Source organism: Phocoena phocoena, chromosome 6, assembly GCF_963924675.1.
Source record: "Phocoena phocoena chromosome 6, mPhoPho1.1, whole genome shotgun sequence".
NCBI lineage: Eukaryota > Metazoa > Chordata > Mammalia > Artiodactyla > Phocoenidae > Phocoena > Phocoena phocoena.
Genome location: NC_089224.1, coordinates 72416500 through 72440792, shown reverse-complemented (window position 1 = coordinate 72440792; position 24293 = coordinate 72416500).

The following is a 24293-nucleotide window of genomic DNA, read 5'->3' as shown; positions in this document are numbered from 1 at the left end:
AAAGAAGAAGTTAAACTGTCACTGTTTGCAGATGACATGATACTATACATAGAGAATCCTAAAGATGCCACTAGAAAACTACTAGAGCTAATCAGTGAATTTGGTAAAGTTGCAGTATACAAAATTGATGCACAGAAATATGTTACATTCCTATACACTAACAATGAAAGATCCAAAAGAGAAGCTAAGGAAAGAATCATATTTACCACTGCAACAGAAATAACTAGGAATAAACCTACCTAAGGAGGTAAAAGACCTGTACTTAGAAAACTATAAGACACTGATGAAAGAAGTCAAAGGTGACACAAACAGATGGAGAGATACACCTTGTTCTTGGATTGGAAGAATCAATATTGTGAAAATGACTATACTACCCAAAGCAATCTACAGATTCAATGCAATCCCTATCAAATTACTACTGGCATTTTTTACAGAACTAGAACAAAAAATCTTAAAATTTGTATGGAGACACAAAAGACCCCAAATAGCCAAAGCAGTCTTGAGGGAAAAAAACGGAGCTGGAGGGATCAGACTCCCTGACTTCAGACTGTACTACAAAGCTACAGTAATTAAGACAATATGGTATTGCACAAAAACAGAAATATAGATCAATGGAACAGGATAGAAAGCCCAGTGATAAAACCACACACCTATGGTCCACTAATCTATGACAAAGGAGGCAAGGATATAGAATGGAGAAAAGACAGCCTCTTCAATAAGTGGTGCTGGGAAAACTGGACAGCTACATGTAAAAGAATGAAATTAGAACACTCCCTAACACCATACACAAAAATAAACTCAAAATGGATTAAAGACCTAAATGTAAGACTGGACACTATTTCCTCATAGAGGAAAATGTAGGAAGAACACTCTGTGACATAAATCACAGCAAGATCCTTTTTGACCCACCTCTTAGAGAAATGGAAATAAAAACAAAAATAAACAAATGGGACCTAATGAAACTTAAAAGCTTTTGCACAGCAAAGGAAACTACAAACAAGATGAAAAGACAGCCCTCAGAATGGGAGAAAATATTTGCAAATGAAGCAACTGACAAAGGATTAATCTCCAGAATTTACAAGCAGCTCATGCAGCTCAATATCAAAAAACAAAGAAACCAATCCAAAAATTGTCCAAAGACCTAAATAGACATTTCTCCAAAGAAGACATATAAATGGCCAAGAAGCACATGAAAATCTGCTCAACATCACTAATTATTAGAGAAATGCAAATCAAAACTACAATGTGGTATCACATCACACCAGTTAAAATGGGCATCTCCAGAAAATCTACAAACAACAAATGCTGGAGAGTGTGTGGAGAAAAGGGAACCTCTTGCACTGTGGGTGGGAATGTAAATTGATACAGCCACTGTGGAGAACAATATGGAGGTTCCTTAAAAAACTAAAAATAGAACTACCATATGTCCCAGAAATCCTACTACTGGGTGTATACCCAGAGAAAACCATAATTCAAAAAGACACATGCACCCCAATGTTCATTGCAGCACTATTTACAATAGGGAGGTCATGGAAGCAACCTAAATGCCCATCGAAAGATAAGTAGATAAAGAAGATGTGGTACATGTATACAATGGAATATTACTCAGCCATAAATAGGAATGAAATTGGGTCGTTTGTAGAGATGCGGATGGACCTAGAGACTATCATACAGAGTGAAGTAAGTCAGAAAAAGAAAAACAAATATCGTATATTAACGCATATATGTGGAATCTAGAAAAATGGTACAGATGAACTGGTTTGCAAGGCAGAAATAGACACAGATGTAGAGAACAAACTTATGGACACCAAGGGGGGAAAGCAGCAGGGGATGGGGGTGGTGTGATGAATTGGGCAATTAGGATTGACATGTATACACTGATGTGTATAAAATAGGTAACTAATAACCTTCTGTATAAAAAATAAATAAATTAAATTAAACTAAAAAAAGAAACAAAACAAAAAACCCTGCAGGGCTGGAAAGCAGGTCAGTGGTTGCCAGGGGATGAGGTTGGGGAATGCTTGATTACAAAGGAGCAACACAAGGGAATTTTGGGGGTGAGGGGTGTCGATAGAACTATTCTGTGTCTTGATTGTGGTGGTGGATACATGCCTCTTTGCATTTGTCAATAGAACTGTACATCAATAAAAAAACAATTTTATTGTATGTAAAACCAAATATTTTAAAATAAGTTTAAAAACTCGAAACAACAACAAAAAATCCCACTGTAACATAGCCAATAAAGTCAATGATTGATTAGGTAAGAAGGTGAAATGACTGAAATACATCCAGTTTTTTCTACTGTAAGGTGGAACTAATAGTAATACCTATTTCCCAGGGTTGTTATGAGATTCTGCGTCGCACAACATCTGGCACAGCGGAAATTCTCAATAACCATTATTAGTAATAAAGTGTAGCCATTAAGCACACAAACCCTGGATCAAAATGCCCGGGTTCAAGTTCTCGTTTGCCCACTTACTAGTTGTGTGGCCTTGGGTAAGTCATTTTGCTTCTGCTCCTCTGAGTTCTCTATTTTAAAAATGTGGGTAATGACAGTACGTACCTCAGAGGGTCTCTGCTAGGGTTAACTGAGTTAATCACGGTGGAGTACCTGGAACAGGGCCTGGCACCGCGCCACAGAGGGAGGGGGAGAGTTGTAAAAAAACGAGCGGGGTGGGAGAAATGCCAAAAGCTTCTGTGAGTTCAGAAGGGAAAGGAAGTGACCTGGTTGCATGTTTGTGTGTGTGTGTGTGTGTGTGTGTGTGTGTGCGTGCGTGCACGTAGGGATGGTTGGTGTTGGTCCTGGTTTTATCTAAATGAGTTGTACACCTAAAGTGAATGGAAAAAAAGTCAGGAAAAGACAAGTCTTAAACATTTATCAGGTATGCCCTTCAAGAACAACTTCCAACTGTGGTAGAGGCACTGCGAATAGGGCCCGGATGGAAACAGACCTGGATTCTCCAAAGAGCAAGAGAGCTAAAACAAAGAAGGTAACTTGCTACATTAGCATGGTGTCAAAGGCAGGGTGAATTTGCATTAAAGGAGTGTGAAAGTTTCAAGACAAAGTAGGTCATGAGAAAAGAGAGTTAAATAGACCCAGAGACTCTGTTGAATGATTTAGACCTCTTATGTAGCTGATTGAATAAAGAGGGAGGTTTCTCTGTGTTTGTATGACCATAGTCATCGTGATGGTCACTCAGGTTGACTCCAGCGGATGCGTTGCCAGTGGCCACAACAGGAGAGGGGACTAGTCAATGGGCACCAGTGACTGAGGTGACACCCTTTCACTGGAGGCTGGTAGTGGTCACATGGAGCTGGGGATCCCTCATTGGATCTTTATCGCTGGCCGCATCTCTAAGGATCACATAAGTCCCAAGACTGTGGGGAAAAGCATAATATTTCGTGAAATGAGAAAAATTTCTCTTAGTATGTAAGTGAAAAATATAGAATATAAAACTGTATATGGACCTAATTTGGTTAAACGTATGCACAGAAAAATGGGAATGAAACACATTAAAATGGTAAAGAATAGTTGTCACTGGGTGAGAATTACAGATGACATATACTCTTTTCTTTATATTTTGTATCTTTTATATTTTCTATAATAAAAATGCTTTACTTTTACAATTAGAAAAGAAGGAATAAATACAATTAACTTAAAAGGAAAAGAAGTTTCCTTTGCAAGTTCATAGCCCTACATGTTGTTCAGCAACATATGGTTGTTTGCCATTTGGATGAAAAGGGCAATAAACACTTTAACTGCTGGCTACATTCTCTAACCTCTAGATGAAGCTCTGAGCTTCTCAATCTTATTTCAGATCCAAGAAAGAGTGTCTTTTATGCAGGTCAAAGACATAATGGAGTCCTCAGAAACCCAGCACGAGCCATAGTGGTTGAAGCTTGGGTGGGAGTGATGAAGACATTCAAAGCTCCTTCTTTCCGAGATAAGCTGCTTCTTTTGGACCACTTCCTGTCACTTTTCTTGCTTTTGTCTCTCTCAGCTACTGTAAAAAGATGGGATTTATATTTGCTGATGCTGCCATAATGAAGTACCATAGACTGAGTGGCTTAAAGTACAGAAATTTACTTTCTCACAATTCTGGAGGCCAGAAGTCTGAGGTCAAGGTGTCAGCGGGGTTCGTTTCTTCTGAGGTCTCTCTTTTTGCCTTGCAGATGGCCATCTTCTCCTTCTGTCTTTACATGGTCTTCCTTCTGTGTGTGTGTGTGTGTGTGTGTCCGTGTCCTAATCTGCTCTTCTTTTAAGAACACTAGTCATATTGGACTTGGGCCTACACGAATGACCTCATTTTATCTTTTTTTTTTTTTTTGCGGTACACGGGCCTCTCACTGTTGTGGCCTCTTCCCGTTGCGGAGCACGGGCTCTGGACGCGCAGGCCCAGCGGCCACAGCTCACGGGCCCAGCCGCTCCGTGGAATGCGGGAATCTCCCATAGCGGGGCACGAACCCGCGTCCCCTGCATCGGCAGGTGGACTCTCAACCACTGCGCCACCAGGGAAGCCCCTCATTTTATCTTAATTATCTCTTTAAAGGCCCTGTCTCCCAAAACCAGTCACATTCTGAGGTCCTGGGGGTTAGGACTGCACTTATGAATGTTGGGGGGACAAAATTCAACCAATAAAAGGGTTCAAGTGTTTTCTTTCTTAGGGGACCATATCTCTGCTCAAAGAGTCAAGGAAGAACGAATGCAAGGCTTGAGCGAAAGGGAACAAAAGAAGCTGCTTAGCTCATGCAGCTCAATATCAAAAAAACGAACAACCCCATCCAAAAATGGGCAGAAGCCCTAAATAGACATTTCTCCAAAGATATACAGACTGCCAACAAACACATGAAAGAATGCTCAGCATCATTAATCATTAGAGAAATGCAAATCAAAATGCAAATAAGATATCATCTCACACCGGTCAGAATGGCCATCGTCAAAAAATCTAGAAACAATAAATGCTGGAGAGGGTGTGGAGGAAAGGGAACCCTCTTGCACTGTTGGTGGGAATGTAAATTGATACAGCCACTGTGGAGAACAGTATGGAGGTTCCTTAAAAAACTACAAATAGAACTACCATATGACCCAGCAATCTCACTACTGGGCATATACCCTGAGAAAACCATAATTCAAAAAGAGTCATGTATCACAATGTTCATTGCAGCTCTATTTACAATAGCCAGGACATGGAAGCAACCTAAGTGTCCATCGACAGATGAATGGATAAAGGTGTGGCACATATATACAATGGAATATTACTCAGCCATAAAAAGAAATGAAATTGAGTTATTTGTAGTGAGGTGGATGGACCTAGAGTCTGTCATACAGAGTGAAGTAAGTCAGAAAGAGGAAAACAAATACCATATGCTAACACATATATATGGAATCTAAGAAAAAATAAAAAAAGGTCATGAAGAACCTAGGGGCAAGATGGGAATAAAGACACAGACCTACTAGAGAATGGACTTGAGGATACAGGGAGGGGGAAGGGTAAGCTGTGACAAAGTGAGAGAGTGGCATGGACATATATACACTACTAAATGTAAAACCAATAGCTAGTGGGAAGCAGCCACATAGCACAGGGAGATCAGCTCGGTGCTTTGTCACCGCCTGGAGGGGTGGGATAGGGAGGGTGGGAGGGAGGGAGACACAAGAGGGGAGAGATATGGGAACATATGTATAACTGATTCACTTTGTTATAAAGCAGAAACTAACACACCATTGTAAAGCAATTATACTCTAATAAACATGTAAAAAAAGAAACCAGAGAGTAAGCTGAGTAATCTGAGCCCAAATCTGCCTTTGTCTAGAGTGTCTATTCTGGGCACATAACGCTCTTAAATCTGTGATTGCACTGAGGCTGCTTAAGGATTTGAAATCTTGGTTATCTCTTCTTTGGGGACATAACTAATATAGCATTAGGTTGATAACACCAAATTATTGGATGTTTCTACAAGGAAAAGCAAATTTGAGAACAGAGATATGTTAGAATCTTATTCAATAAATCTTATTCAATGAAAGAGAGATCTGCTCTGGTCATATTACCCTTGATGGGTTGGTCAACATTGCCATTCTCTGCTAAAAATGAGAAGAAGCATTCTGAGGAACTCATATGGAATTTTAAGTTAATAAAATGCAAGAGGTTCTCTCTCCCCTCTGTCCAAGGGATAAACATCCATAGAATGTACTCTGACCTCTTCCCCAATCACAAAGAACCCTGAAAGTTTTACAGTATGGAACTGATGTCCTTGACCTATGGAAGAGAAAAGCTCAGGTCTATGAATTTTGCCTTTGCCCAGCCAGGAGATGGTGCCATTTTTCTGGAGAATTCAGCCAGATTTAGCTTGAACTTTCCATTTGACCTTTAATAAGCTATGTGGGCACCATGCTCACAGCATGTTTCTATAGATACTCATATATAACCACTTTCTAGAAGATTCCAGTTAACTGTAGTTAAACAAACTGGAATCTTCAAGCTTCTGAGTTTAAGTAAAAACTTTTATTTTTTAAACATGGGGTTAATTAGAGAAAAACTTAGTATCTTCTTATAAACATATATTTTAGGAGCTCATGCTTTCTTCTCCTCCTCCTTCTCTGCCTGCACCCCCCATCCCTTTTATCCCCTCTCCCACTCATCTCGCTCCGACCTACTAGCTGACATCATCTTTTCTTACCTTGACTTTTGAAAGACCCACTCACCATCTTTCACTGTTATGTATGGTGGTTGGTTTACTGAATTCAACAGTAAAATTGTATCTTTTGAGGAATGAATATTTCTAAATATGTATCTGAGTTTTTATCTTTTTAACTATAACACTTCAAAATTTTTAATGAAAAATTTCAAACATTCAGAATACTTGAAAGACCAGTATAATAGGCATCATATACCATACCCACCACATAGATTCAACAATTATTAACGTTTCCATTTTTCTTAAGGTACAAATATAAATATATAGATATATATGTATATATATTTATATGCTTGGAAGTTGGTTGTAGACATTATGAAACAGCCTTAAATATTCAGCATGTAACTTCTAAGAATAAAGACATTCTTCTACCTAACTGCTAATCACACCTAAGAAATATAATCACACCTAAGAAAATTGACAATAACAATTTCTAAGTGTTACCTAATACTTAGTCCTATTCAAGTTTTCCTAGTTATTCCCCCTATATCTTTTGTAGCAAGTTTTGTTCAGTTGGATCCAATCAAGGTTCATACGTTGCATTTGGTCGTTTTGTTTGTTCAGTCTCTGCTCATATAAAACCCCTCCTCCCATCCTCTTACTTCAAACAATGATTTTTTTGAACAGACCAAGCCTACTTTTATTTAGAATGTCCCACATTTTGGATTTGTCTGATTGTTTCCTCATAGACTTGTTCTTAAACTGCATCCCTCAGAGATCAGAGGCTGAGGGAAAGGCTTATCTGCTACAAGCTTATTAGGAAATGCAGCCTCAGGGAGCAGGAGTGGGTGCGTATATGGGACATAAGGCAGCGGAAAAGGGTGAATCAATATGAAGACATATTATCAAGCTGCCCACTATCCAGTGTTAAGCACAATGATTACTTTATCTTGTGGGATCGTTTGAGGGAGCATGTAAATGACTGTTTCGTAAGATAATCTGTCTGGAGGAGGAAGAGGGAAGAACTTACTCATTGGCTTTCATATTCCACTGATGCAGTATTCACGTTCACCCCATGGAGTGTTAATCCTTCCCTCCTTCCAGTTGGTGCGTGAGCAAGTGCAGAGCTGGCTGGTGGAATTTCAGACTTCTGTCTACTGGGAAGCCCTGGGATGAGAAGCTACACTTTAAGGTGGTGCCCACATGAAGTCTACTGGAGCCCAGCCACAGTTGGTCTCTGCAAGGATGGCTGAGGCAGAGCAAAATGGCTCTGGAAACAGCTGAGGCTGAGAAGATCTGAAATGGTGCAGGAGTAGTATCTGATGTAGTATCTTTTAACTAGTTCCTCTATCCCCAGTAATTTCTATAAACTGGAGGTCAGATCTAAAATCTTGATGAGATTCAGGTAAAACATTTTGGCCAGAAAACTTCATAAATGGGGCTTCCCTGGTGGCACAGTGGTTGAGAATCCACCTGCCAATGCAGAGGACACGGGTTCGAGCACTGGTCTGGGAAGATCCCACATGCTGCCGAGCAACTAAGCCCGTGCACCACAACTACTGAGCCTGTGCTCTAGAGCCCGCAAGCCACAACTAATGAGCCTGTGTGTCACAACACCTGAAGCCTGTGTGCCTAGAGCCCATGCTCCACAACAAGAGAAACCACCACAACGAGAAGCCCGTGCACCGCAATGAGTAGCCCCTGCTTGCCGCAACTAGAGGAAGCCTGCGAGCATCAACGAAGACCCAATGCAGCCAAAAATAAATAAATTTATTAAAAAAGAAAACTTCATAAGTGATGTTGTGTGCTTCATGTTACAACACATCAGAAGGCACAAAATGGCAGATTGTCCCACTATTAATGATGCTAAGTCCCTTGGTTTGGTTATGACCACTAGATCTATTCAGTGTAAAGCTCTGTCTTCCCCTCTGCAACCAGTGTATATCTCTGGGGCGATATGACACTGTCCTTTCCCTAGCAATCTTTTATGAGTTTTTTTTTGATATTGAGTTGTATGAGCTGTTTATAAATTGTGGACATTAACCCCTTATCAGTTATATCATTTACAAATATTTTCTCACATTGGGTAGGTTGTCTTTTCATTTTGTCAGTGGTTTCCTTTGCTATACAAAAGCTTTTAAGTTTAATTAGGTCCCATTTGTTTATTTTTGCCTTCATATCTTTTGACTTAGGAGACAAATCCAAAAAAATATTGCCACGATTTATGTCAAAGAGTGTTCTGCCTATGTTCTCTTCTAGGAGTTTTATGGTTTCAGGTCTTATATTTAGGTCTTTAATCCACTTTGAGTTTATTTTTGTAATATGGTGTGAGGAAATGTTATAATCTCATTTTTCTCCACATATTATAGCTGTCCAGTTTTCCCAACACCACTTGTTGAAGAGACAATCTTTTCTCTATTGTATATTCTTGCCTGCTTTGTCATTGATTAATTGTCCATAAATGCATGGTTTATTTCTGGGCTCTCTATTCTGTCCCGTTGATCTATGTGTTTGTTTTTTGTGCCAGTACCATACCGTTTTGATTACTGTAGCTTTGTAGTATAGTGGGCAGTCAGGGAGCATGATTCCTTCAGCTCTGTTCTTCTTTCTCAAGATTGTTTTGACTATTGATTCTTTTGTGCTTCCATACAAATTTTAAAATGATTTGTTCTAGTTCTGTGAAAAATGCCATTGGTATTTTAATAGGGATTGCATTGAATCTGTAGATTGCTTTGGGTATAGTGGACATCTTAACAATACTAATTCTTCCAATCCAAGAACATGGGATACCTTTCCTTTCTTTGCATCATTTTTGAATTCATTCATTAATGTTTTATAGTTTTCAGAATATACTTCTTTTACTTCCTTGGTTAAGTTTATTCCTAGGTATTTTATTCTTTCTGATGTTATTGTGAATGGGATTGTTTCCTTAATTTCCCTTTCTGATATTTCATTGATGTGTATAGAAATGCAACAGATTTCTGTATATTAATCTCATATCTTGCAACTTTACTGAATTCATTTATTAGTTCTAACAGTTTTTTGGTGGAGACTTCAGGGTTTTCTATATACAGTATCATGTCATCTGCAAATAGTGACAGTTTTACTTCTTCCCTTCCAATCTGGATGTCTTTTATTTCTTTTTCTTTTTTTTTTTTGCGGTACGCGGGCCTCTCATGTTGCCAAGCACAGGTTCCAGACGCGCAGGCTCAGCGGCCATGGCTCACGGGCCTAGCCGCTCCGCGGAATGTGGGATCTTCCCAGACTGGGGCACGAACCCATGTCCCCTGCATCGGCAGGCGGACTCTCAACCACTGCACCACCAAGGAAGCCCTCTTTTTCTTCTCTGATTGTTGTGGCTAGGACTTCCAATCCTATGTTAAATAGAAGAGGTGAAAGTGGGCACCTTGCCTTTTTCCTGATTTTAGAGGAAAAGCTTTACGCTTTTCAGCATTGAGTATGATGTTAACTGTAGGTTTGTCATAAAGAGCCTTTATTATGGTGAGATATGTACCCTCTATACCAAATTTGATGAGAGTTTTCCCTAGTAATCTTTTTTTTTTTTAATGGCATTACCCCTATCGGGACATTTATTCTTTTTTTTTTAACATCTTTATTGGAGTATGATTGCTTCACAATGCTGTGTTAGTTTCTGCTGCATAACAAAGTGAATCAGCCACATGCATACATATATCCCCATATCCCCTCCTTCTTGTGCCTCCCTCCCACCCTCCCTATCCCATGCCTCTAGGTCTTTGAAAAGCACCGAGCTGATCTCTTGGTGCCATGCTGCTGCTTCCCACTAGCAATCTATTTTGCATTTGGTAGTGTATATATGTCAATGCTACTCTCACTTCGCCCCAGCTTCCCCTTTCCCCACACTGTGTCCTCAAGTCCATTTTCTTACCTTTTTTTTTTTTTTTTTTTTTTGCGGTACGCGGGCCTCTCACTGTTGTGGCCTCTCCCGCTGCGGAGCACAGGCTCCGGACGCGCAGGCTCAGCAGCCATGGCTCACGGGCCCAGCCGCTCCGCGGTATGTGGGATCTTCCCGGACCGGGGCACAAACCCGTGTCCCCTGCATCGGCAGGCGGACTCTCAACCACTGCGCCACCAGGGAAGCCCTCAAGTCCATTTTCTATGTTTGCGTCTTTATTTTTGCCCTGCCACTAGGTTCATTAGTACCATTTATTTTTAGATTCCATATATATGTGTTAGCATACAGTATTTGTTTTTCTCTGACTTACTTCACTCTGTATGACAGACTCTAGGTCCAACCACCTCACTACAAATAACTCAATTTCATTTCTTTTTATGGTTGAGTAATATTCCATTGTATATGTATGCTACTTCTTCCTTATCCTTTCATCTGTCAATGGACACTTAGGTTGCTTCCATGTCCTGCTATTGTAAATAGCCCCAAAATGAACATTGTGGTACATGTCTCTTTTCTTTTTTGTTTGTGGTACGCAGGCCTGTCACTGCTGTGGTCTCTCCTGTCGTGGAGCACAGGCTCCGGACGCACAGGCCCAGTGGCCATGGCTCACGGACCTAGCCGCTCCGCGGCACATGGGATCTTCCTGGACCAGGGCACGAACCTGTGTCCCCTGCATCGGCAGCTGGACTCTCAACCACTGCACCACCAGGGAAGCCCCATGTCTCTTTTTGAATTATGGTTTTCTCAGGGTATATGCCCAGTAGGGGGATTGCCGGGTCGTATGGTAGTTCTATTTTTAGTTTTTTTAGGAATCTCCATACTGTTCTCCATAGGGACTGTATCAACTTACATTCCCACCGACAGTGCAGGAGGGTTCCCTTTTCACCACACCCTCTCCAGCATTTATTGTTTCTAGATTTTTTGATAATGGCCACTCTGACTGGTGTAAGGTGATACCTCATTGTAGCTTTGATTTGCATTTCTCTAATAATTAGTGATGTTGAGCATCTTTTCATGTGCCTCTTGGCCAGCTGTATGTCTTCTTTGGAGAAATGTCTATTTAGATCTTCCACCCATTTGTTAATTGGGTTGTTTGCTTTTTTGATATTGAGCTCCACGAACTGTTTGTGTACTTTGGAGATTAATCCTTTGTCTGCATCGGCAGGCGGACTCTCAACCACTGCGTCACCAGGGAAGCCCTCTGTGCATTAATTTTGGATCCTGCTACTTTACCAAATTCACTGATTAGCTCTAGTAGTTTTCTGGTGGCATCTTTAGGATTCTTTATGTATAATATCATGTCATCTGCAAACAGTGACAGTTTTACTTCTTTTCTTATTTGTATTCCTTTTATTTCTTTTTCTTCTCTGATTGCTGTGGCTAGGACTTCCAAAACTATGCTGAATAAGAGTGCTGAGAGTGGACATCCTTGTCTTGTTCCTGATCTTAGTGGAAGTGCTTTCAGTTTTTCACCATTGAGTATGATGTTTGCTGTGGGTTTGTCATATATGGCCTTTATTATGCTGAGGTAGGTTCCCTCTATGCCCATTTTCTGGAGAGATTTTTTAATCATAAATGGGTGTTGAATTTTGTCAAAAGCTTTTTCTGCATCTACTGAGATGATCATATGGTTTTTATTCCTTAATTTGTTAATATGGTGTATCACATTGATTGATTTGCATGTATTGAAGAATCCTGCATTCCTGGGATAAATCCCACTTGATCATGGTGTGTGATCCTTTTACTATGTTGTTGATTCTGTTTGCTAGTATTTTGTTCAGGATTTTTGCATCTATGCTCAGCAGTGATATTGGTCTATAAGTTTTCTTTTCTCTTTTTTTAATAAATTTGTTTATTCATTTATTTATTTTTGGCTGCATTGGGTGTTTGTTGCTGTGCGCAGGCTTTCTGTAGTTGCGGCGAATGGGGGCTATTCTTCACTGCGGTGTATGGCGTTCTCATTGTGGTGGCCCCTCTTGTTGCGGAGCATGGGCTCTAGGTGCGCAGGCTTCAGTAGTTGTGGCACACGGGCTCAGTAGTTGCTGCTCATGGGCTCTAGAGCACAGACTCGGTAGTTATGGTGTATGGGCTTAGTTGCTTCGTGACATGTGGGATCTTCCTGGACCAGGGCTCAAACCCCTGTCTCCTGCATTGGCAGGCAGATTCTTATCCACTGCGCTACCAGGGACATCCTATAATTTTCTTTTTTTGTGATATCTTTTCTGGGTTTGGTATCAGGGTGATGGTGGCTTTGTAGAATGAATTTGGGAGTGTTCCTCCCTCTGTGGTTTTAATATCCATTGATTATACTTTTCTGAATCAGTTATTTCATTGAGGGTTGCAAAATGGTGATTTTAAAAATTTCATCTTTTGTTTTATATTTACTTGACATTATTCTGTAGAGAAATTTTCCTTTATCACTTGGGAATTGATTATCATTGCTTTTATGGGGGCAGTTAAATACATAGTTTTTCCTTTTTAATTTCCAATTTTCAGAGTAAGTAGTTGAAGTCGTAGTCATTTCCAATGGTGCCACAGTTGTTTATCTTTTGCTTTTTAAAGAATATGCATATACCTATATATATGTATTGGCTTTCCATACTTTGAATATTTAACAATTCATTATAGTTATTATTCTTTTTGATGCTAAAGTTTTTTCCAACTTTGACCAGTGGAAGCCCTAAAAGTTGGTTACTGTGTTTTATTGATAAGACCTCATAATACTTTCAGTGAGTGCTTCCTTGCTTTCTGGCAAGACATCCCATTGTGTACTTTCCCTGCCCCAGATTTGCAATCAGACCTTTCTCAGAAAAACTCTGGTTTCTTTTATTGGGGAGTGGTGTTTAGAAGCCAAGGTCCAGATGCGAGGTGTGCTATTGCTACTGCAGTTTCCTTGCTTCCAGACTCTTTCAGTGGATAGAATTAGGAAATATGTTTTTTAAAAATCACGAGTTTATAATAATATTTCAAATTTAACACAATAGATTATTTTTTACCTTCTTTGATTTTATATATGTATCTCTTCCTTTTTACACTAACAATTTTCTTTCCTAATAACACTAACAAATTTACTTATTTGCTTTACCCTACAGTACTTTAAACAATAGCACCAATATTACTACTACAAAAAACAAAGAAAAAATTAAGATTTCTTTATAGTTCTTTTGGTCTTTATAACATATCTCACTAAGATGGATAGCAGTGTACTAAGCTTAAAAATCACCTGAGAAATGTTGTCCTCTGTGTGGTTATGTTAAAAATTTGATGTATATATTTCAGTTTGCTTCATTTTGTTTTAAATCCAGCATTTAGTTTCTTTCCCTATTCAGTTAATTTTATGTTTGAATTACAGAGAATACTTACGTGAGTCAAAGAAAACTGGTAAATATGTAAATTCAGAGAAGTCTTACTTCCATCTTTATCCGTTCTACCTGATTCCTCCTCTGTCCCCCATTTTTTTTTTTTTTTTTTTTTTTTTTTTTGCTGTATGCGGGCCTCTCACTGTTGTGGCCTCTCCCATTGTGGAGCACAGGCTCAGCGGCCATGGGTCACGGTCCCAGCCGCTCCGCGGCATGTGGGATCTTCCCAGACTGGGGCACGAACCCGTGTCCCCTGCATCAGCAGGTGGACTCTCAACCTCTGCGTCACCAGGGAAGCCCTGTCCCCCATTTTTTAAAATTAGTTTCTGGTTTATTATTCCATTTCTTTTGCAATAATAGGCAAGTATGTATTATCCTCTTGTTTTTCCTTCACAAAAAGTAGAATACTATAAACTTGTTCCACAATTTGCTCTTTTTCATTTAATACCATCCTGAAGATAACTCCGTATTGGTATATAGAGGCCCTTCTCATTCTGTTTTCATGGTTGCATGATTCTCCATTGTGTGGATGTTTCATAGTTGATTCATCCATTTCCTTATTGGTGGACACGTGGGTTGTTTGAAGTTATCTTTAAATTTTTGATATTTTTGGATGGAAATTTTAAAAAATGTGTTTTTTACTCTCCTGTCTTTTTTTTTTTTTTGCGGTACGCGGGCCTCTCACTGTTGTGGCCTCTCCCGCCGTGGAGCACAGGCTCCAGACACACAGGCCCAGCGGCCATGGCTCACGGGCACAGCCGCTCCGCGGCATGTGGGATCTTCCAGGACCGGGGCACAAACCCGTGTCCCCTGCAACGGCAGGCGGACTCTCAACCACTGCGCCACCAGGGAGGCCCTCCTGTCTTTTTTAGAGTGATTTTTTTTCTTGATGCCTCGGGTTCTGATTTGTTTTTGTTTGAAGTGCAAAGCTTCAGAGAGTAAATCTATCTCTTTGGGGGATAGTTAAATGTTATTGCCTGTCTGCTCAAAGAGAGAGAGGGACCTGCACTCTAATTGTTTCCCATAAAAATTTTTCACCTCTTGGTTCTCCCCCAGTATAGCTGAGACTGCTGATTGCTGCGCCTTTCAGTGGTTTTGGGTGGGGGTGGATCAGCATTTTCTCATTGGTTTCTGCTCCTTAGGCACTTGGGTTTCAGCTTTCTTCAGCTCTGCCAAGTCAATTTTGACTTCTTTATCTGCTTTCCACTTCCTGAAATTTTATTGAATTATCATTCTCTTTTCTGGTTCTTTGTCCTTTGTCTTCAACCCTTTATAGTCATTTTAGAGGACTTCTAGAAGCAAGCAAAAGTAATGCAGTTATCCAAACCTTCATATTTAACCGAAAACCTCCTCAAGCAGTTTAAATCTTCACTATTTGGTAAAAACTCTTTTGTTTTTGAAATATTTGAAGATCCCCTAAAGCCCCACCATGAATCCTAGTATATATTGTACTATAACTGCCTAATCATTACCCTGATGTTAGACACTTACATGGATTCCAGTTTGTTATTATGGTAATCACACAATATGAACATGTTTGTACATCAATTATCATCCACAATTATGGCTATGCTTCTATTTAAGTTGTTTAAATTTGCATTTCTTTAAGTATATATTTTCTCCCATATATGTATGAGATCTGCATTTCTTCTGTGAATTATCTATTATATACCATAATATTTATGTTATTATAATGTTTGTATATGTTAAATCATTGTACTTATTGCAACATTTTTCTGGTTTATTGTTTGCCTCTTAATTTTTTTACATTTACAGGTGCAGACATTTCTAACTTTGCACAAACACCAGAATTTTTCCTTATTTCCTCTCTCACTTTTAAACTTAAAAATATATTTGCCTATAGATACTTAGTAAATATTTCTGATTTTCGCAGATAAAGATGTGAAAATCTGACCTTAGTGTAGAGGTCAGAGCTGGAGTTCTGAGACTGCAGCAGATCAATATGGGGAAACGTGGCAAGAGAAGATTTGGGGTCGATGAGAACTGAGGTTTGGGAAATGCCCAGAGTAAGAGAGAGAAGGAGAAAGTGGACTTGGTGAAGAACTAGGCAGAGAGGTGCCTGAGAGACCTGCGAAGTGATTTAAGTACTCTGAAGAGTGTAAAGCCTTATGAAAGCCTAAGATGATCCGACCTCAGTGTTACTCTTTCTTGCCAATATGCTGAAGCTCCAGGGCCATTCCTGCAGGTGCTGTTAGGTGCATCTGAAGACAAGCATGTTGAAATGGAGAGAAAAAAGTGTTAAGTTTTGTGTGTGATGTCAGAGCATGGTACCAGGCCCTTTTGTATAATACCAGACTCATCTTAGCACTTACAATCACTATCTTCTCAAGAAAAGCTAGTGCTGCAGATGAAAAATGTCAGGGAACTCCAATCCTCAACTGTTCCTTTTCTTTCGCTGTTCTAGAAGAGTTATTAAGTAGCTGAATTCCAAGACTATTGTTTCTTTTTTGTTTTTTCAATTGAAGTATAGTTAAAGATTATTTTTTCTCAAATAGAATGTTTAGCTCCCCAGAGCAGTGACATGTACCTTCCATTAAGAAATGTGAATAAGAGCTACAGAACTTGCCACAGTTGGTGAACTATGACTTTCCAAATGGGATATTCTGACCTGGCTTCTTCCAATTCTTGGGCCCATTCTTGGTATTTTCCTCTACCTCCCACACTTGACCACCATGACTCTAATGAGAAGAACTCTAAACCATTGTTTTGAAGTGGTAGCTCCTGGAAAAATCTTGCTGTGTTTTTAGGGGATCACTGGAATAGAAAAGTAATGCTGGATTTATGAGGTTGTAGAATTTCCCAAAAGGGCAGGGCAGATGAGGAAGGGGCCACAGGAAGCAATAGCTGTGAATCTATCTTTGTTGAAGATGATAATCACCCCACAATTTATCAAGTATACCTAGTTACTTTGCAAATACTTCAGTGTAAACTATATTCATGTAAGAGATCAGAGATCGTTCAGTGTATTTAGGCTTTTGGCCTAATTTTTAATAGCCTCACTGCCTAGTTCTGTTAGATTCCATCGATTTCATTTATCAATAGATCAGTGAGATATTAATGGTATAGCCGATCATCTTTCAGGGGCCAAATGCAGTGTATTCCCAACAAATTACCCCTGTGATGATTCTTTGGGTGTTCTAAAGATTGCTTTTTAGTAGTAACTTGAACATTTGGGTTTTCATGGTCTTAAAAACCAATGCTGGTTAAAGTGACCCAAGCCTAAATCTTGGCTCTTGGTTTTCCATTCTAATGAGAATTACTGTGATGAAGGAGCAGTGATTTGAATAAACAAACATTTACTGAATACCAACTGTGTGCAAGAGCTAGCGATGCCATTCTTGTTGTTCTGTTTGTTTGAGTAGAACGCTATGTGTGCGCTGATGCAGGGAACAGAGGCAGGCAGGGTAGAGGAAAGCTTGGAAAGTTTTCAAGATTAATTAGCATGAAGGTGGGGCATTTGGGATATCTGGCACCAGATAGTAATCAACAGTACTAATTATACTCTCATATTAAATGAGTTATGGTGGATGAATTGGAGTCGATCAGCCAGTATGGTTAAGGATGCTGCAGCTGTTGTGAATTTCCCTTTAAAAGATGTTTACATGTTTCTATAGCTTATATATTAGTGGACTGCATTTTATTTTGCAGAATTTTTCTTAGAGAAAATGATCCCCATTTTTTCAGTTACAGTAGAAAATTGAAATAGGAGAGTAAGATGGGCTAACATAAAAATCACCTGGAATGACACATTCTCAGTCAAGTTACTACGACATAGTCCACAGTTTTTATTTCAATTTCTTGAGGGTGCTCACGGTGCTGCAAGGGACATGTGGTGATCTTGAGGCATAAGTTCGAAACTGCATAGCTTCATTATTAGATGGGAGGAGACTCTGTAATGTGTTCTGTTCATTAGTATTTCTGTTGGGAAATTAGATGGCATTTGAGGCTGTGTAGGGCTGGCTGGTGGGATCAAGAATGGGTATTTTGTTCTTTGAGCACAGGCATTCTTCAGTAACATCTTTCTGGCACATTCAGGTGAGTGACATGTGAAGCCTGGTGTGACCTTTCTTTGATTGGGTTTGTCTTTTTTAATAGATTCATCAGATTATAATTGGGTTTAGCCTTTGGGCACTGAAGAGATATCTGTGCCATTTTTCAGGAAATTTAATTCAGTTCAACTAAATGTGTTAAATGCACATGATAGGCATTTAATGCATTTAGTATTCAGTATTCTCACGTAGCACATAAAAATGAAAGAAGTACCCCTCTCTCGTTTTTTTTTTAAAGAAAAAAACCCCCTGCGATTAAGAATGTTTGTAGTCAGTGGTTCTATATAATCACATATGATGCCTCTTAAGAGGGAGAATATTCTGTCCTCTGTAAATTGGTAGTTAGATCTAGAGTCCGTCAATCCTAGAGGGTTGATCAAATTTGAGTTGAATGATTTTTGGCAACAGTACTTCCATAGGTGGCTATATTTCCAGCATTTCCATTTGTTTCTTTGTATAGATTCCTTTTCTCTGCTGAAATCCTCCGTGTGCTGTTGTCTGTTGTGCACACTGTTCACTAGATGCTTTAACATATTAATCATATTCACTTTAAAGTCCCTGCCTAGTAATTCCTCCATCTGGGTCGGTTTCCAATGATGGTTTTCTCTCTTGATCTCTCATGGGTCACATTTTCTTTCTACTTCATGTTGCTTGTAAGTTTTGATTGTATACCAGCCATTTTCTTTAAAATAATAGTAGAGATTGAGATCAAGAACATTTCCTCCCATAAAAGAATATACCCATTCTTCTTTCAGGCAGCTAAGTAGAGAGCACGAGTTTGTAAATCAATGGGGTCTGGGCTTTGCTGCAGCTTTAGTTTGATTCAGTTCTCCACTGGCTCAGGTATTTTGAAGGTAGAACTAGGACTTTTTCTTCAGTGAGGATTAGGACTGAACACTGGTGAGATTCCAGGAATCTCTTTTATTTTATTTTATTTTTTTTTGCAGTACGCGGGCCTCTCACTGTTGTGGCCTCTCCCGCTGCGGAGCACAGCCTCCGGACGCGCAGGCTCAGCGGCCATGGCTCACGGGCCCAGCCGCTCTGCGGCATGTGGGATCCTCCCAGACTGGGGCACGAACCTGTGTCCCCTGCATCGGCAGGCGGACTCTCAACCACTGCGCCACCAGGGAAGCCCCAGGAATCTCTTTTTACTTTATAGGTGAACTATCTGATTTTTGACTTGTGGGAGAATTTTCTGTGCTTTATAGGTTGGCTGTCAGCTTTTTGAGTCTTTGAGGAGTTCTCTTTGTTTTTCTAGTTCTGTTCTTGCCTGGAGACATCTGCTCTGCTCCCTTGCTCACAGCCTTGGGAAGGCTGCTTCAGTATACTCAAAAAGGCTGGAGTGGCTCAGAGGCATCTCTTTCAGTTCTTCTGCCCCACCTCCAGCCTTTGGGAAACTCTTTAGCACAATTAATCTGCTAGAACAATTAAGAAAATAAGTTTGCTTAAATAAGAGTAGTACAGAAAAATTGTTTTGACCATTTAAATACTGAATCCCTTCCGGATTCTGAAGGTTACACACCAAGCTAGATGGGATGAAAACTCTAGTAGACATTTGTTCATGAGAAGGCTTCTCCCTTCTTTAAGAGCATCTGTTTCCCACTGGGGAATTTCTCCTCCGCTGTGAACGGGCGAATAAGTCTGACAGCTAGGGGTGCGGTGCTGGTGGAGCTCCTGCTACCTGGAAGGAAGCATCAGGAGAGAAAAACATTACTCTAATGCTGCTTTCTCCCCATTGCTTTCACTGCTCCAGTTCCTCTAACTTGCCAAGCTCATTCCAGCTTCTGAGCCTTTGCCATTGCTGTTCTCCTTGCCTGGAGTGATGTTTCTCCAAATGGTCTAGAATGTAAGCACCATGAGAGCAGAGACTTCATCTCCTTTGTTCACAGCTGTCTCCCTAGTGCCCAGAATAGTGCCTAGCCTATAGTACAAACTCAAAAAATGATAGTAACTAAATGAATGAGCCTTTTTCTCCCCTCCTGCAGTACAAGAAGGGCAGGCAATTCACCTGGGTAATTGGCGATGGATGACTTAAGCTTGACCTATCAGGCCCTTTCTCCTGGGATTTTGACTCTTGAGCAAAGGTGTCAGAGTGATGAGTGGAAGTGAGGGACATTGGAGGTCATTCACTGTTGCACCTAGAAGGTGCCAGGAGAGTGTATTGAGACGGGTCCTTATGTGTGGCTTATGGAATGAGCCTCATTACTTTACAGACTACACTTAATATTTTACCTGTACAAATACCACCTGAATATAGCTGGACTATTTAATTGCAGGAACCTTTCATCATTCTGTTTACTTTTTCTTCTTCCCAGCTTGTTATATATAGATGCCCATTCCTTACTCTTTGACATTTTGGCCCGTGTTTGTTTTTGCCAGTCACCTTTTATTCCCTCCCTTAGAAAAACCCTGTTTAACGTACATGCATTTTTTAAACAATGGGATTTTGTATTTATGACAAAATACAAAATTTTGTATTGCTAGGTTGCTAGTGGCAACCCTCAATGTCTTGCAGAAATAAAGGTTGAGAATGGCCGGTGTAGAAGCCAAGATTTGGGGGTTTTCCAGTGCTTGTGTCCATTGGAAGAGATGGCAGTCGACTATCCTTCCAACCTAAATATTGTCTGTAGACTGAAGAAAAAAACATTATTCCAGAAAAACCATAAGCTAAAAACCCCAAATTGACTTTTTAGGAATATATACCATGAATATTAAACAGTTTTCTTAGTAATGCTCCCCCAGCCCAACAGACTTTTCCCCACATTCGATACATACGGAAGTGTGCAGTACTGGTAAACACTAAGCGTTTTGTTTAAATATTAAACATTAAAGTGTCACATCAATTTTTAATGTGCAAGCTATCCTTGAAAGGCTCTGCTAGGTTGCTGTTCTCTATCAGAGAAACACGTGACGGTCATTAGCCAAGCTCTCAGGTTACAAGGAAAAGGCCTACTCCACTGCAAACCCTCCTCAGAGCAGCTCCAAAAAGCCAATATGTGAGCAGAGGGCAGGCTGGCTCACAATCACTTAAAGCCTCCATTTCCAAAACTGCTCTAACTAGGAAGTTGCAACCCCAGGAAGTTCTTCAGTCAACAGAACTTAGGGCTTCCTTCTTGCAAAGAATTGCTGACTGGAGGAGAATCGTCTAGAACATGCCTGCACAGCAGTTTTTATTGGTGGAATTAGGGCCCCTGGGGAAGAATATCTCTGGACTGAGGGTCACACCCTTGTCTCCCCCAAACCGTGTCATCTGATGAGTTTTTGCAATATTTGAATGAGGACTTGTGTGTTGACTAACTGGACTGTATGGTAAGTGTGGCCATAGATGAACACTCCCTATTCTTTATCCTTCTGTGGACCGTGGATTTGTAAAGAATGGGTAGCAGACAAAGGTCAGGACCACGATGCCTGACTTGGAACTGGTGGTAATGGTGGGGAGGAGGACGCATCATGAACTTTGTTTACTTCATCCATTTGTTCATCTGTTCCTTCACTTATTGAAGTGATGTATTCAGTGCCTTGAGTCCAGAAAGCCCTTCTGCTGTTCTTCAGGAATGTCAGGCAGCCAGTGTGTTTGAAACTTAGTGAAGTTTGAAAAAATGTAAAGTGGGGTCCGTGTACCCTTCATCTAGTTTTCTCCCATGGTAACATCTTATATAATGGTAATAAAATAATAAAATAAAACCAAAATAAAGTAAAAACTTATCGACATTGGTACAATCCATAGAACTCATTCAAATCTCACCACTTTCACATGCACTCATTTGTATGTGTGTGTGTATGTGCATATATATATATATATAACATTCAAGAAAGGTAATAATATGTTAATAATATAGTGTGTAGCCACCTGGCTTTTTTTCACTGAACATAATTTCTATGAAATCCATCCCAGTTTCTTGTGTCAATAGTTGTTTTGTTTGCTGAATAGTATTCCATGGTGTGGAAATGCCAGTTTGTTTAACCGTTTACCCTTTGAAGGACATCTGTTTTTTTTTTTTTTTTCCAGTTTTCTAGGCTATTACAAATAAAGCTGCTATAAACATTCATGATTTTGTAATGTGGTCTTGTAACTTATGTGTAAACATAAGTTTTTATTTCTCTGGGATAAATGCCTAAGTATTCAATTGCTGGGTTGAATGGTAAGTCTAAGGTAGTTTTGTTAAGAAACTGCTAAACTATTTCCCAGAGTGGCTGTACCACTTCACATTCCCACAGCAATGGATGAGCGATCCAGTTTCTCTGCATCCTGGCCAGCATTTGGTGTTACTTCTATTTGTTTTTTGGTTTGTTTTATTTTTTTTAAAAGACACATTTTTATTTTTTAAAAAATTTTATTTATTTTTGGCTGCATTGGGTCTTTGTTGATGCTCGCGGACTTTCTCTAGTTGCGGCGAGCAGGGCTGCTTTTCGTTGCGGTGCCTGGGCTTCTCATTGCGGTGGCTTCTCTTGTTGTGGAGCACAGGCTCTAGGTGTGCAGGCTTCAGTAGTTGTGGCACATGGGCTCAGTAGTTGTGGCTCACGGGCTGTAGCATGCAGGCTCAGTAGTTGTGGCGCACAGGCTTAGTTGCTCCACGGCATGTGGGATCTTCCCGGACCAGGGATGGAGCTCATGTCCCCTGCATTGGCAGGCAGATTCTTAACCACTGTGCCACCAGGGAAGTCCCACTACTATTTTTTATTTTAGCCATTTTATTAGGTGTGTGGTGATATCTTATTGTGGTCTTAATTTTCATTTCTCTTTAATTTTTGTTAACATGGTTAATGATGTTGAACAACTTTTCATGTGCTTATTTGCCATATATCCTCTTTGGTGAAGTATCTTTTCCTGTCTTTGATAAAGTATCTTGCCCAGTCTCTATTTGGATTGTTTGTTTGTTGACTACTAAATTATGAGCTTTCTTTGTATATTCTAGATACAAGGCCTGTTTTTTCATACTCTTCACAGAGTCTTTGGTGGAGCAGAAGTTTTTAATTTTGATAAGGTCTCTCTCCTATGTATTTAACTTGTATGTTTAACCTAGCCTGCTCTATCGCACTTTTTCCCCTGGGGCAAAAACTGCATCATGGTGCATCTAACTTGAGAACCACATCCACCTTGAAGCATGTTTCTTTTCCTGTTGTTATATCAGCTAACGATGCCACAATGTAGCACAAAACAGACACCTGAAAGTCATCCTTGATTCCTCTAATCCTTTCATTTCTCCTCTAATCACCGACCCAAATCCTGTCTATTCTTACTAAACATTTCTCAAGTTCACTCTATATCATATTTTTATCCTCAGTGCTGTTGTCTTGATTCAGATCCTTATTATTTCTTGTCAGGATCATTGCACTGAGCTGCTCATTATACTCGTGGCTTCCAGTTTTGCCTGACATAAAGCAAGAGAATTCTTGCTTCCATACTGCTACAGAATGAGCTATCCAAAATGCAGCCCAATCATGTCATTCCCCTGCTCAAAAAAATCCTTAAACATCCTTAAATAGCTTACCATCATCTCCAGGGTAAGTTTAAATTTTTAAACATGATGTACATGCCTCATCTCTCACTGCTCCCTCACACCCAGGCATTAGCTCCGACCATTCTAATTTATTGCAGTTTTTTCTTTTTAATTTTTTTATTTTTGGCTCTGTTGGGTCTTCGTTTCTGTGCGAGGGCTTTCTCTAGTTGCGGCGAGCGGGGGCCACTCTTCATCGTGGTGCGTGGGCCTCTCACTATCGCGGCCTCTCCCGTTGCGGAGAGGCTCCAGACGTGCAGGCTCAGTAGCTGTGGCTCACGGGCCTAGTTGCTCTGCGGCATGTGGGATCCTCCCAGACCAGGGTTCGAACCCGTGTCCCCTGCATTGGCAGGCAGTTTCTCAACCACTGCGCCACCAGGGAAGCCCATATCGCAGTTTCTTAAATGCATTGTGATTTCTTGATTCTGATGCTTTGCTCAGATTGTTTTCCCATGCTTCTTTGCTTGAGGCTTCTGGTCTATATTCAAGATTCAACAGAAGGGCAGCTCCTCCAGGGAGACTTCCCTGATTACCCTAGCAGGTTTACCTCCTCTTTGCTCCTATAATGACTCAATCAAGACAGGGACTATATCTGTATATCTGTATTTATTCCTAGGGCTTAAAAATGTACTTGGCACATAGCTTACAAAATTATGGAAGAAGCGAATGAATCTTAGTAATTAGATCTCCTCAGTTTTGAAAGTACCTGTTTCGCCATCTTCAGTAGATTGTAATCTCTTGAAGGCTAGAACTGTCTCTAGTCTCTATTCAGAGCGCCTGCAAAATGCCCAGCTCATAG